The following is a 16,806-nucleotide window of genomic DNA, read 5'->3' on the forward strand; positions in this document are numbered from 1 at the left end:
CTCCGGTACCATAGTTGGAACCCAACTTACCACGACTAACTCGAAGCTTACAAATGCTACAAATGGCTACGTTTTCATTTTTTGGGCAAACACTAAAGAAGTCCCAAACTGGAGACTTGAAATGTCTTCGGGGGCCGGAGGAGGCGGCGATACTGGTGGTGGTGGTGGTCCTGCTGCTAATGTCAGATGAAGTGGAGGATGTGGATTGCCGAACTTCAGTACGTTTTGCACTTTCACCACCACGAATTGAGGTCGAGGATGAGGTGGGTACCTTCTTGCGAGGAAGAAATATGGAAGCGGTAGGTTTTGGTGTACTACTTAACTCCAAATCTAATGATTCCATTTCCATTGCCTCCTCGCCGACATCATCATCACGCTCAGCAGCTTCTCGGGATAGGGTCAAAATGTCTCTTTGCTGCATGCCCGGTGGGGCTGCAGTGACCTTTGTGATGACTGGCTCGTCGTCATCGTGAGAGGCTTCATCACCAGCAGTATCTGTCACTTCTTGTTGAGCCTCATCACACTCCATAGGTTTGAGTTTTTGGACGACCTTCCTTTTACGCTTAGGTACCGGTGTCAGATCATGGTGTGCCTCACTGTCAGACCGCAGTTGTGGTTCCCAAGACAGATCACTTGCATCAGAACGAGGTGGGCTTGAAGAAGATGTAGACACCCCCCTTGATCTTTTCCTTGCTAGGGATGTGGAAGACAATGAATGATCATCAGGAGGAGTGGCTTCCAATGATACCTCGGGTTCATTGTCGATTTCCTGATGTGCCCCTACTTCGGGAGGAACAACTATTGTGGGCACTTGTGAACCTCCATGCACCTTTGCTTGCGCATCTCCTTTTGCTGCCTCTCCTTCCACATGTACTTGGGCGTGTACTTGCACATGGTGTTGTTGTTGCGGCTGTGGTTGTTCAACACTTGTCAGATGAGTTACAACAACCTGTGTTGATTCAGGGACATTGCTGCTACTTTCTTGCGATGAGCCAACATCACTGGTCGATGGTGATTGGAGAAGTACACTGACTGCCTCTGAAGCACTCAAGGGCTTTGACTTAAGTTGGCGTGGTGGTGGAGGCACTGAACCCAATGGAGCAGGGCTGCTGCTCCCAGCTTGGTCCCCAGCAGATCCTGCTGCTGCAGGCGTACTTTTTTTTTTTCTCCCAAAAAACGTGGCGGGTGGCACACCAGCCTCCTTGGTAACTTGCTTCTTCTGCTCCTTACTAGCAACTTTCTTGCTAGAGGAGCTACGGAGAACTTTCTTTGGGGCCATCTTCTTCAGAGCAGGTCAGACAGCAGGCCGCAGTTGCACGAATTGTAGAGTTGTCTGAGGCCAGACGTGACGTCGCGTGACGTTATGCTGCACACACACACCGCTGCAGGACTTCTTCCTGGCACTGGTGGTTCTCGTGAGTCTTGTGCACCTAAAAAAAATGGAAGACAGAGGAACATCAGTTCAGTTATAGAGCACAAAAAAATCGAAAAACACTGCAAAATCAGCACAATCCCATTCCATCCATGGCCTCCATGATGTTTAAATTCAAGACAACCCACAGAAAGACTAGGCCCATGCAAGACTCACTACCCCTGGGCATAAATAAAGGTTGAAAAGTAGGCAAAATGGTTGGAGGCCTAACAACAAAGCCTGCATTCAAAATGGCCACTTGCCTCCTAGCACATGGCCAGGGCCTGCCTGTACCAGCACTCAAAATGGCCCCCACCCACATGGCCTGTCCCCATGAACACCCCCAAAAATCGAAAAACACTGCAAAATCAGCACAATCCCATTCCATCCATGCCCTCCATGATGTTTAAATTCAAGACACCCCACAGAAAGACTAGGCCCATGCACCACTCACTACCCCTGGTCAAGGCCCCAACAACAGGTCAAAAATCGAAAAACACAGAAAAATCAGCACAATCCCATTCCATCCATGCCCTCCATTATGTTTAAGTTCAAGACAGCCCACAGAAAGACTAGGCCCATGCCAGACTCAAATACCCCTGGTGAAAAGGCCACAAGTACAGGCCCAAAAAACGAAAATCACTGAAAAATCTGCACAATCCCATTCCATCCATGGCCTCCATGATGTTTAAATTCAAGACAACCCACAGAAAGACTAGGCCCATGCAAGACTCACTACCCCTGGGCATAAATAAAGGTTGAAAAGTAGGCAAAATGGTTGGAGGCCTAACAACAAAGCCTGCATTCAAAATGGCCACTTGCCTGCCAGCACATGGCCAGTGCCTGTAGCTGCACTCAAAATGGCCACCAGCCACATGGCATGTCCCTCCCCATGAACACCCCCAAAAATCGAAAAACACTGCAAAATCAGCACAATCCCATTCCATCCATGGCCTCCATGATGTTTAAATTCAAGACAACCCACATAAAGACTAGGCCCATGCAAGACTCACTACCCCTGGCCATAAATAAAGGTTAAAAAGTAGGCAAAATGGTTGGAGGCCTAACAACAAAGCCTGCATTCAAAATGGCCACTTGCCTCCTAGCACATGGCCAGGGCCTGCCTGTACCAGCACTCAAAATGGCCCCCACCCACATGGCCTGTCCCCATGAACACCCCCAAAAATCGAAAAACACTGCAAAATCAGCACAATCCCATTCCATCCATGCCCTCCATGATGTTTAAATTCAAGACACCCCACAGAAAGACTAGGCCCATGCACCACTCACTACCCCTGGTCAAGACCCCAACAACAGGTCAAAAATCGAAAAACACAGAAAAATCAGCACAATCCCATTCCATCCATGCCCTCCATGATGTTTAAGTTCAAGACAGCCCACAGAAAGACTAGGCCCATGCCAGACTCAAATACCCCTGGTGAAAAGGCCACAAGTGCAGGCCCAAAAAACGAAAATCACTGAAAAATCTGCACAATCCCATTCCATCCATGGCCTCCATGATGTTTAAATTCAAGACAACCCACAGAAAGACTAGGCCCATGCAAGACTCACTACCCCTGGGCATAAATAAAGGTTGAAAAGTAGGCAAAATGGTTGGAGGCCTAACAACAAAGCCTGCATTCAAAATGGCCACTTGCCTGCCAGCACATGGCCAGTGCCTGTAGCTGCACTCAAAATGGCCACCAGCCACATGGCATGTCCCTCCCCATGAACACCCCCAAAAATCGAAAAACACTGCAAAATCAGCACAATCCCATTCCATCCATGGCCTCCATGATGTTTAAATTCAAGACAACCCACAGAAAGACTAGGCCCATGCAAGACTCACTACCCCTGGCCATAAATAAAGGTTGAAAAGTAGGCAAAATGGTTGGAGGCCTAACAACAAAGCCTGCATTCAAAATGGCCTCTTGCCTCCTAGCACATGGCCAGGGCCTGCCTGTACCAGCACTCAAAATGGCCCCCACCCACATGGCCTGTCCCCATGAACACCCCCAAAAATCGAAAAACACTGCAAAATCAGCACAATCCCATTCCATCCATGCCCTCCATGATGTTTAAATTCAAGACACCCCACAGAAAGACTAGGCCCATGCACCACTCACTACCCCTGGTCAAGGCCCCAACAACAGGTCAAAAATCGAAAAACACAGAAAAATCAGCACAATCCCATTCCATCCATGCCCTCCATGATGTTTAAGTTCAAGACAGCCCACAGAAAGACTAGGCCCATGCCAGACTCAAATACCCCTGGTGAAAAGGCCACAAGTACAGGCCCAAAAAACGAAAATCACTGAAAAATCTGCACAATCCCATTCCATCCATGGCCTCCATGATGTTTAAATTCAAGACAACCCACAGAAAGACTAGGCCCATGCAAGACTCACTACCCCTGGGCATAAATAAAGGTTGAAAAGTAGGCAAAATCGTTGGAGGCCTAACAACAAAGCCTGCATTCAAAATGGCCACTTGCCTCCTAGCACATGGCCAGTGCCTGTAGCTGCACTCAAAATGGCCACCAGCCACATGGCATGTCCCTCCCCATGAACACCCCCAAAAATCGAAAAACACTGCAAAATCAGCACAATCCCATTCCATCCATGGCCTCCATGATGTTTAAATTCAAGACAACCCACAGAAAGACTAGGCCCATGCAAGACTCACTACCCCTGGCCATAAATAAAGGTTGAAAAGTAGGCAAAATGGTTGGAGGCCTAACAACAAAGCCTGCATTCAAAATGGCCACTTGCCTGCCAGCACATGGCCAGTGCCTGTAGCTGCACTCAAAATGGCCACCAGCCACATGGCATGTCCCTCCCCATGAACACCCCCAAAAATCGAAAAACACTGCAAAATCAGCACAATCCCATTCCATCCATGGCCTCCATGATGTTTAAATTCAAGACAACCCACAGAAAGACTAGGCCCATGCAAGACTCACTACCCCTGGGCATAAATAAAGGTTGAAAAGTAGGCAAAATGGTTGGAGGCCTAACAACAAAGCCTGCATTCAAAATGGCCACTTGCCTCCTAGCACATGGCCAGGGCCTGCCTGTACCAGCACTCAAAATGGCCCCCACCCACATGGCCTGTCCCCATGAACACCCCCAAAAATCGAAAAACACTGCAAAATCAGCACAATCCCATTCCATCCATGCCCTCCATGATGTTTAAATTCAAGACACCCCACAGAAAGACTAGGCCCATGCACCACTCACTACCCCTGGTCAAGGCCCCAACAACAGGTCAAAAATCGAAAAACACAGAAAAATCAGCACAATCCCATTCCATCCATGCCCTCCATGATGTTTAAGTTCAAGACAGCCCACAGAAAGACTAGGCCCATGCACCACTCACTACCCCTGGTCAAGGCCCCAACAACAGGTCAAAAATCGAAAAACACAGAAAAATCAGCACAATCCCAATTCATCCATGGCCTCCATGATGTTTAAGTTCAAGACAACCCACAGAAAGACTCAGTCCACCCACCACTGAGTACCCCTGGGCAAAAGGCCCCAAAACAGCCCAAAAATCGAAAATTCCAAAATTTTAATTGCAGCAACTGTAATGCCCCAAACAAACTTACTTGTAAAATTTCTAATCCAACAGTGATCCAAAGAAAGTCAAAAAGGCCTCAAATCCAAATATCCAGCAGCATCCACAAAAAGTCATTCTTCCAGCTCCAGACCCAAATGAAAAGTGACCAGGAGATGGACAAAGCACTGGGAGGAGCCTGCTGAACAGGAACAGGAAGTTGAAGACTGTGGGGCACTTCCTTCCTCCCACCCCCCTGCCCCCCTCCCCAAAATGGACTTCTCGCTAAAAAAGTGCAGGCAAATGTCAAACTAAGGAGTTATTCAGATAAAAATCATCATTTCTAGAAGGTTTATGCTGCTTGCTGGTGGATTTCTTGTGCAGAATTGCAAATTTATATTTTCGCTCGCCGCACCTCAAATCTCGCAATTGCGAAGTACCGCGAGACGTGATCTCGCCGTACTCGCGTTGACAAACTATCGCTGGCAAGCCGCGATGACGTAATCGCGCTCGCCAATTCCAGCGGGATCACACAGCAAGATCCAAAATGGCGCAGCACTCGCAAACTATCGAAAAAAACAACTCGGCAAACGATGATAAACGCCGCGCGCCGCAAAAATTGTATCACCAACGCCGCGCGCCGCCAAAAAAATCCGCTGCGTGCGAATTTGCGGATTTTGCGGGAAATTCGCAAATCTCGCGGATTGCGAATTTCCCAAAAATCCGCAAAATCCGCGAGCGTAACGGATTTTCCGCCCATGCTTAATTCTAGATTATCTAGTTTTTTCAGTTTCGGGCCAAAATAGTATTTCACGTCTTCTGTAGCAAGAGAATTTGCCCATTGTATCCATTTTGGATCTAATGCCACTGTATTCAGATTGCGTGGACTTGTTAATGCCTCAAGGGCAGATTCTGCTGTATAAACAGTTATTCTTTTGCCTTGGGCTAGGGCTCTTTCTCTTGCTACAGCAGTTTAAACCGCTGTCAGATTTTTTTCTGTAGAACTGAATTTCATTTCAGGCTGAGTGTACAAATGTGATTTGTAAGCTATAGGTGCCGTTTCTCCCTCATTAGAGGTCAGGTATGTGAATCCACATCTTCCTGGGATGACTCGGATTACAAGGTTGCGTACGTTTTCGCGAGTTTGCAGTTTTGTTTTAGCTAACATGTCTGTCTGTAATGATCTCAAATTTTCCGTGTGTTTTTGAGTCCAATGTATTGGTTTGAAATCAGGTTTTATCAATTCATAGAGAGGTTTAAACCCTCTCTGCATAATTTAGAATGTATGTTCTACCGAAATTCAGGAAGCCTAGTATTGATTGTAAATTTTTCAGCGTCTTCGGTGCTTGAAGTACTGTACACTTTTCTAGGAAGTTGTCTGCCAGGCTTTTGCCTTCACTTGATAATTCATATCCTAAAAATAGGACTGTTAGATGGGCAATTCTTGACTTTTTAAAGTTGAATTTGTAACCCTCTGATGCGAACCCAGGAATTATGGTGTTCACTCTTTTTAAGTGAGTCTCCAGGTCATCGTCTGTAAGATAGATGTCATCGATATAGGATAATGCCTCATCATCATATATTTGTAGTAACTCTGTTACCCTTGCTGAGAATAATCCTGGGCTATTCTTGAATCCCTGTGGGAGTCGGCAAAATTGGTTTGCGACCCCATTATTGAGAAAGCGGTCAAATACCTGCTTTCAGGTGCAATGTTTTGACAGAAGAATCCATTAGAGATATCTAACGTCGTTTTATATTTTTTTCGCACGATGTTGTTCATTAGTGCTGCACTGTGTGAGTTTTGTACTGCAAAAGTTTTTCAGCAGGAGTTTAAATGTCTTTAGTCGAAAACTAGGCGATATGAATCGTCTGGCTTGGAGACAGGAAACAAAGGATTGTTCATTTGTGAGGTGCATGTTTCAATCACCCCTTGATATTCAAGTTGATCTAAGATCTCCCTGACTTGCTTTTTTGCTTCTTGTTTAACTGGGTACTGCCTTTGTGCAGTGGGTTGATTTTTTAACTGGATTTTGTGGGGAGGAGTGTCCTCATCCCATCCTACATGATTTTTGTATAATACAGGGGCTTGGGCCACTGCCCATTTTCTTGCAAATGTGTATTTTTTATGAATCGGGACATGATTTGCGAAGGCAGGCATAATCATTTCTTCACAATGAGGGCACTCCCAGACAAACTCTGGTGGCCAGTCTTTTTCAGCTAACAGGATGTCATAGCCTTTAGAAAGATTCTCCCAAAAGAGTCCTTTTATTTTCCTAGTCTTATCCCCCTCTATACGTACTGTTATTTCATATAGTTTATGGGGCACGCTAACTCGTGTGTCTGCAGTTTCCACCTGAATGTATTCATTCGTGTCCACTGTCTCCAGAACATTCATCAGGATCTTGCGAGCTATGGTCACTTCTGCTGCGCTGTTTAGCATTGTTTGGGCCCACTCTCCGTTTTTCAGTTGTGTCCTCAGAATCCTCGGCATGTTTAATTTTAATACTTGATACCTTAAGTCTGGGAAATTTTGATTTTTTACTTTGATGAGCAGGTTCTTTGTCTTTGGACTTGACGTGCTCTTCCTTGTGTTCTGACCGTCCTCTTCTTTCCGATTTCTGTGAGGAAGTCTGAAAAGATCGAGAGGGACGTGTATCAATATCTTGATATCTATCAGGTTTTCTCAATTTATCCCTATCTCTAAGGCTGTATCTTTTTTCAGAGGGTTCCCTTTGGGGAGACTTGCCTCCTCGGCCAAGAGATCTTTCTTTCCGTTGAGGAGACCTTCCTCTGGACTGGAATCGCCTTGGGAGTGGATTGTTTATTACCATCCCAACCCTTTTTTGGAGTATTTAGATTATTTTTAATAAATGTTTTTTCAGGATTTTCAGTTAGTTGGGGTTTTATTGGTTTCCCACCCCAACTGTCTCTTCCTAGCTCTTCATAGGATTTTTCTATGATTCTGGCAAGTTCAAATGGTTGGTCTGTAATATCTGTCTCCTTCAATTTCCGGCGGATTGCCACACATGCTGCTTCTCCTCTTATGTTGGCCAATAATATAGCCGAGACCTGCTTAAAGTCTTTTAGTAATTTCATACCCAGAGTTAAAGCAGGTTCTGGACCGTATTCGTTTTGAATTTGTCTTAGTACATCTGGTATGACCGCCATAGATGGAACACCATGTGTTTTTGTGTAGATGGAAGCAAAAACCGTGCCCCAAGTGTCACAGTCCTCCACATTTGGTGCGACCCCCATTGGGAGGCAGATAGTCAGAATTCTGTGTTTTTCATGAGGTGTAGTATTAGGAAATACTGCCTCTGTTTGAGTTATTTTCTGAGCTAACCAGAATGGAATTTGTTCCCGTCTTATGGGTGTTTTACCAAGACATGATTGTATGTTCTGTGGTGTAATTTTGTTTGTATTCCCCTGATGAGAGGTCAGCTGTGGGATGTGAATTGCTGATTGGACTGTTGAAGTCCGCATGACATTTTGGACCAATTGTCTATGTATTTTAATTAATAGTTTTAGCTGTGCTAAAAGTTCCCGGTTCGACATTTTATCAATGTCTGGGTGTGGTGTGTAGCTGGCTAGAACCGGCCATGTGGCTTATGGTCTACCTAGTGGACCGTGCCTGGTGATGTGATTTTGATGTTTTAGGGCGCCTTTAAACCAGAGCAGGTGCTCTTGGTAAGTTAGTGGGATTTCAATGTCCTCGAAAGTAGTGTATATATCCGGAGGTTCCTCTATTTTGTAATAGTGGAAATCTTTTGTCACAGCGTGTGCTGCTGGAAAATGTATCCATGAATAGAACACCTCTGTCTGCCGATACTCATGTGCCTCTATCACGAATATGACAGTACCACCTCTTGGTGATAGTCAATTCTCTATAAGTTTAAGAGTTATAGTTCTTCATATATTGACCGGAATGATTATAGCACCCGGGTCATTTTCTTGGATGGTTGTGTCATCCGCTAAGAGTTGAGTTGATAATGCTTCTCTATCTCTGTCTTCTTCATTTTCCCCCATTTTACTGAAAGAAAGTTTTTTGTTGCAGATCAAGTTTCAAGGAAACAAAGATTAGGTGCACAATATTTTGGAACACTGTATCCTTCAACGTTGACTATACCAAAAACTAATACATAGGATTCTCATCCTACTAAGTTCTGGCGGATATTAACCTTTCACCCACTCCAGACGTCTATTGGAGTTTTTACGGGAGAAAGGGGTCTGTGTGAAAAGCACGACTGAGTTACTCTAGTGTCTTGCGTTAGATTATCACCTTACCAAACGTAGGGCGCCATGTAGTGTAGTTCCTATATTCCCAATAGGCTCTGCACATTGGAATAACATAAACAGCAGTGTAGACATAGGACTGAGGTCATCTAGGTCTCTACTGACTATGTTAGACTTAATTAGTTTTGCCAGCTATCTCAGAGGTCACTAGAAACTTTCTCGAATGTTCAGGAAAGGGTTAACAGTCCTGATTTAGACAAGAAGGGATTAGTTTCTGACAACCGCATAAACATGACAACTTTGCTCCATCAGAATAAAGAGTGTATCTCTAGAGTCGTGTGAAAACAATAGACAGCTATTTCACTCAGTCAATTGTGCATACTTAATTTCACCCGAGTGCAGAGAAATAGAGAGACGGGCGTTTTCAATAAAAGGTGTTATTTTATTGAGCAGTCTTCTTTCTCATGCAAGAGAAATGAATTGCCAAGATTGCAATACTCATTATAAAGTAAAGTGCGTACAGTAAAAGTAGTATTCTGAAATAATACTGTAAAAGCATTGATATGGTTTCTTAGCCATATGATATTTTAAAATGGATAAAATATATACATACATAAAAACATTGACTAACAAACTCAACTGATGCTTCTAAGATACGCCTACCCCGGTGTACCTGACCTAAGCCTAATACGTGGGAAGGAGTAAGTAAGTTGCAGTTTTAAGTTAAGTTAGGTTTTTGCCAAGTATCGGAATCAAGAATTCTCTCTAAGGTTTTAATCAGCTCCGTACCTTGGGTATAGAATGAAGGAGGTCTTGTATCTCGTTTCTCAGGACTCAATCTCCCAGCAACCCATGAGGGTGACTTGGGAACACCAGAGCTGGATTTTCTCGGCTGGAGAAAAAGACAGCGTCTCTCTCAGTGCGTCAAAGGGAGGGGCATTTTCCTTCGGCTCTGGCAGCTGGGCTCCCGGACAAGTAGAACGTCGCTCCGCTCCCCACCACCGTGTGTTTGCTTAAGGCAACGTTGGTATATTTATACCTGAAAGGTGCCGGGTTTGACGTAAGGTTGGACATAAGACGTCACTAAGAACTAACAGTTCTTTCTGGACTCCAGGAGTTCTTGTGCAAATCAAAACAGGAGCAGGGGGAATTCCCGGGCTGCTGGAGGCTTGGTTTGTTTAAACAACGCGTTGTGCTTTCTAGGAGTCTATGGTAGTAGCCTTGCCGTGTTTTGGACTGCATGGGCTATTACAAAATATGGATATGATTCCTATGCCTTTATAAGGATATTATTTGTTATAACCACATAAGGGCATGAATCGGGAATATCGAATTAGGGTCCTAGATAGAAATACAACAACCTAGCTAAAGCAATTTCATTGGTGAAACATGTGAAGGAAAAACCTTATATAACATACCACAATGTTAATGACAACAGGGCAATAGGAGAACACTAATCCACACCCTTTTTGCAGCGCTCTCTTCTGGAGAAAAAGAAACAAGAGAAAACTAGAAACAACCAAGTTGTGGGGTAATAGATGAGAGAAAGAGCAATCACAGTCTTCTCTTCTCCAAACAAAAGAAATAATCCCAAGTACGTTAACCCTCCACGAAATCCTTGGAACATGGGAAATGAAGATCATGCAAACGAAGTGACCCTTTTGAATGAATGAATGAAATGATCTTTATTCGGATTTTGATACATCCATAAAAGTACATACAGAATGAAACATTAAAAACACATTAAAAACACATACATATATAAAAGTTAAGAACGAACCAGTTGGGTATGAGCAGCATATATGACATAAAGTGCATAATACAAAATAGAAAAACAGTAATCAATTAGCAAGTGCAATCATAGGTTTCTAATTATCTAAAACCAATAGTCATATGGATCCGGACATATATATAATTAATTCTTTGTGCAGTATATATTTAGATGTTAAAGTGCATTGTGCATTCAATGGCCATTATGCATGTTCCATGCTTGCCCTCGATCTCACACAGGCTTTTATAAAGCAACTTACAGTGTATATAACGTCGTCGGTTGGTAACATTTGTAAACATTTTAATGCCAGATTAAAATCCCTTAGGTTATATTTTCTAAAAATCGGCATTAGATATTGACGGATATACAATTTATAGTGGCCACAGAAAATAAAGTAATGCAACAAACTTTGTTTCCCTCCGGCAGAGCAGGAACAGTCCAGCTCTTCTAAATTTTTATTATAGCCGAGAGGGAAACTTAGTAAATTGACGATACTTCCATCCCGGAACCTAAACAATAGGCTACGGTTCCATCTTCCTATTGGTATTGACAAGTATCTACAGGGCTTGTTTGAGTTATTATTACCTATATCAGTTAGTGGGAGATATTTAATGATAGCTGGTTTCATCAATTCAGTTCTCATGCGTTCCTTCTTATATTTTTCAAACAATGCCCGTTTTACATTATTCTTGTGGGCGGGGACGATAATATTTGGAGAGCTAAACAGAGAGCCATGTCCCACGCTCGACAGGCTATTCTTGACGGCATTTAGCCTGGGTATATGATGAGATCTTTCATGTGATAGGCAGTCTAAAATTATACTGCGGGTCAAGGATGCCGCTGGATTTGTCCATATTTTTATCCAGAAAATTGCAGGCCTTGACCTAATAAAATCAGCTATATGTGGCAACATAAGTTCATGGTGACAAATGAATGTGGGCGCACAAGAAATTCCCCCCAGCACCTTCCTGCAAAATCTATTTTCCTCCAACTGCAAAGACATGCTATTACAATAACCCCACACTTCTGATCCATATGTCCCGGTTGGCTGACATTGGGTGCGGTAAATATTTAACAGTGGGGTAATTACATCGGCCGTTTTCGGTTGACGAAGGGATAAAATTGAATTAATTGATTTACAAATTTTATTTCTTGCATAAGTAGCATGAGGCTGCCAGGAACCAGTGTTGGAATGTTGGAAAATAGTAGCCCTAAGTAGGGGAAAGTGCTAGTGCATTTTAATACATTGTCACCAGTTTTAATTGAAGTAATATTGTACCTTTTTGGTCCACAATTCATGATAAAAGATTTTTTAAAATTGGTATTTAAACCCAAATCGGACATAAAAGCAACAAACCCTGTAACTAATGAACGCAATGCATTTGGGGTACGCCCCATTAATACTGCGTCATCCGCATAGAGTAGGGTAGTAATGGGGGAACCATTTATAATTGGAACATCCTTGGTATCCTTACTCAGGGCAGGGCTCAGCCCATTAATATATAAGATAAAAATCAGAGGGGCGAGTACGCAGCCCTGTCTAACTCCTCTGCTAATTAAAATATCATCAGATAATACACCATCATTGCTAATACGTACTCTTGCCTTAAGATCCCTGTGTAAATATGAAAGAAAATATACCAATGAGTCATCTAATCCATAATCTAGCAAATGTGACCATAACCTAGAACGATTAACAAAATCAAAAGCGGAACTCAAATCCATAAAACCTCAATAAAGCGGGGATTTTTTAACGATAATGTATTTAGCCATAATCAGATTCAAGGTAAGACACTGCTCAACAGTGCCCACCTGGCTTCTAAATCCCAATTGACTGCAATGCAACACATTGTCATCCTCAGCCCAATTCCTTATTCTCTTAAATATTACCCTACCAAGGACTTTTAGTGTGTTGTCGATCAGTGAGATCGGACGGTAGCAGGCAGGGTCCGACCTGTCACCTTTCTTAAATATTGGTACGATGACACTGTTCGACCAGGAGTCAGGGATTGAGCTGTCAGTCAGATTGTTAAATAAGTTACATAATAAAGGGGCCCAAAAATTAATTTCCGATTTAATCTGATCGATGGATAGACCATCCGGGCCAGGGGCTTTATTGCTAGCACTTTCCAATATTGCATCCTCCACCTCAGAAATTAAAAAATTCAGTTGTTCAGCATTATTTCATAGGGGGGCAGAATCTACAGGAGCGGCTGCTATAGCATAGATTTTGGAGAAATGCTCCACCCAAACCTCACCATTTATATTACAATTGATTGGTTGGATGTTAGAACCAAGGGATCTGAGTGACTTGACTTCCCTCCAGAACCCCGCCGTATCTTTTAGCGAGGCAGTCCGCGTGAGCGATTCCCAGTGATTAATCACCAGGGCTTCAGATCTTGTCCGTAGGGCGAGTTTATATTTTAATCTTAATTCTCTCACTAAGTGAGTGTCCCTTGGATTTTGTTTTAAGGCCGCCCTCAGTTCCCTGTTTGCCTTTGAGCACTCGGAATCGAACCAGCGAGGGCCGTGATCTATATTGGGCCTGGCTGGTTTAGAGGATTCACTTTTAATAGCCCCACAAAGATTACTAAATGCAGCAACAAGTTCATCGCCAGTACTATTAGGCGACAAACAGGTCTCTATTAGCAGAGGATGTTTTTTAATTACTTTGGCTAGGATAGCTTTATTGTCCACACCTTTCCATATTAGTCTTAATCTATCGGTGGATAGTGCCAGTTTTTGCGCCCCCTTCTCCATTCTCATAGCAGCCTTTACGGTCTGTGGATTGTCCAAATATATTCTAAGTGGATAATGGTCACTATATGCGGAGCAGATAACCTCTGCTTTTCGAGTTATGTCACATAGGGACAAACAAAGGAATATATAATCTATCGTGGAAGCGCAACCTCGGCCTATGTAGGTAGGTGTAAATATATTTTCAGCACTAATACCAGCAATTTCCATAGCGTTTACTAAATCACGAGATGATAATAGATTTTTCAACTCTTCACCATTTCGACAAGAAGCACTGGTGGGATACATATGCGCATTAAAATCGCCTCCGATGCAAATACCATCAAAGGACCCATACTTCAGCCCCTCCACGATATCATCAATAAAATTAAACAATAACAGAACATTTTCATTGGGACGGTTAACAAAATCATTATTGTAAAAGTTAATTATACATAAATTCATCCTGTTAATGTACTTCATGGCCATAAAACATTTGCCTGGTGTAGGGATCTGTTTGGTTTGTACCCCGGGTTTTATCTTAGTCCAAATTGATAACCCCCCACTGGGGCGTCCCATAGGTGAAGGAGAGGCCTTTAAATTATAGCAGCAAAAGCCCTCCATTGTGGAACTGGTTGTGCACCAAGTCTCTTGAAGCAACAATATGTCACAATTGTTATTGACCCAGTCTGACCATTCTTTAATTTTCAATTTGAAGTTAAGACCCGCTATATTCCAACTTACAAGCGAGAGTACAGAGTCCAGAAGATTTTTGTTCGTAGATTCACCTCTTGCTGTAGTCCCTGTCAAAGGTTGTAAGACTTCCAGGTTTCCATTGTTTGAAGTCGGTGGCGGATCAACTAATTTATCTGGCTTAGTCAGAGAGGGTCAATCTAACATATCCAGGTCTGACAAAGGTGCAAATCTGTTAAATGTATTAAATGGATAGGCAGCTGGCTGAAATTGCATAGGAGGTGGCTGAAAATACCTAGTTGGAGGGCGGAATTGCATTAAGGGTGGTCGAAATTGCATTGGGGGTTGTCTATAGAAGTAGCTCAAGGGTAACATGGTTGCAACCGTAGAAATGGCGGAACAGTTACCACTTCTATCAAGCAAATGTCTTACAGTTCCAGGATTTTTAAAGTTGAGAACTATGCAATCTCCATCCTTATTTTTGGGTAATGGTCCAATCCAAGACACCCTACGAACCAATATGATTTCTCTTGATATATCATATCCAACCCCCTTATGTTTAGTCAGCCAGTCTATACATTTATTTCGTAGTTGCACCCAAGATTCCCCCTGATCCTCCCTCAACGGTGGTACTCCTGCCAGAACCAGGACGAAAGGACAAGCATCCGGAGGCAAGTGTAAGGGTAAAGCAGGCTCATGGTGTTTACGAGGCCTGCTTGACACTGCTTGGGCATTACCTTTGTTATTAGCAGAAGTTGGTATTGTTGCTGTTGTGGATTGGGTAGGGCCATTAATCTGGTTAGTGGCATTTGTATTAGTAGTAGTCGAAGGGGCAGTTTTTCTAGGTGCAGGAGTTGGAATAGATTTGGCAGTTTCACTGGGTTTTACCAACTTCACCCCCATTCCATCCATGGCCTCCATGATGTTTAAATTCAAGACAACCCACAGAAAGACTAGGCCCATGCAAGACTCACTACCCCTGGGCATAAATAAAGGTTGAAAAGTAGGCAAAATGGTTGGAGGCCTAACAACAAAGCCTGCATTCAAAATGGCCACTTGCCTGCCAGCACATGGCCAGTGCCTGTAGCTGCACTCAAAATGGCCACCAGCCACATGGCATGTCCCTCCCCATGAACACCCCCAAAAATCGAAAAACACTGCAAAATCAGCACAATCCCATTCCATCCATGGCCTCCATGATGTTTAAATTCAAGACAACCCACAGAAAGACTAGGCCCATGCAAGACTCACTACCCCTGGCCATAAATAAAGGTTGAAAAGTAGGCAAAATGGTTGGAGGCCTAACAACAAAGCCTGCATTCAAAATGGCCTCTTGCCTCCTAGCACATGGCCAGGGCCTGCCTGTACCAGCACTCAAAATGGCCCCCACCCACATGGCCTGTCCCCATGAACACCCCCAAAAATCGAAAAACACTGCAAAATCAGCACAATCCCATTCCATCCATGCCCTCCATGATGTTTAAATTCAAGACACCCCACAGAAAGACTAGGCCCATGCACCACTCACTACCCCTGGTCAAGGCCCCAACAACAGGTCAAAAATCGAAAAACACAGAAAAATCAGCACAATCCCATTCCATCCATGCCCTCCATGATGTTTAAGTTCAAGACAGCCCACAGAAAGACTAGGCCCATGCCAGACTCAAATACCCCTGGTGAAAAGGCCACAAGTACAGGCCCAAAAAACGAAAATCACTGAAAAATCTGCACAATCCCATTCCATCCATGGCCTCCATGATGTTTAAATTCAAGACAACCCACAGAAAGACTAGGCCCATGCAAGACTCACTACCCCTGGGCATAAATAAAGGTTGAAAAGTAGGCAAAATCGTTGGAGGCCTAACAACAAAGCCTGCATTCAAAATGGCCACTTGCCTCCTAGCACATGGCCAGTGCCTGTAGCTGCACTCAAAATGGCCACCAGCCACATGGCATGTCCCTCCCCATGAACACCCCCCAAAATCGAAAAACACTGCAAAATCAGCACAATCCCATTCCATCCATGGCCTCCATGATGTTTAAATTCAAGACAACCCACAGAAAGACTAGGCCCATGCAAGACTCACTACCCCTGGCCATAAATAAAGGTTGAAAAGTAGGCAAAATGGTTGGAGGCCTAACAACAAAGCCTGCATTCAAAATGGCCACTTGCCTGCCAGCACATGGCCAGTGCCTGTAGCTGCACTCAAAATGGCCACCAGCCACATGGCATGTCCCTCCCCATGAACACCCCCAAAAATCGAAAAACACTGCAAAATCAGCACAATCCCATTCCATCCATGGCCTCCATGATGTTTAAATTCAAGACAACCCACAGAAAGACTAGGCCCATGCAAGACTCACTACCCCTGGGCATAAATAAAGGTTGAAAAGTAGGCAAAATGGT

Source organism: Lissotriton vulgaris, chromosome 3_1 (assembly GCF_964263255.1).
Source record: "Lissotriton vulgaris chromosome 3_1, aLisVul1.2, whole genome shotgun sequence".
In the NCBI taxonomy this organism is placed as follows: Eukaryota; Metazoa; Chordata; class Amphibia; order Caudata; family Salamandridae; genus Lissotriton; species Lissotriton vulgaris.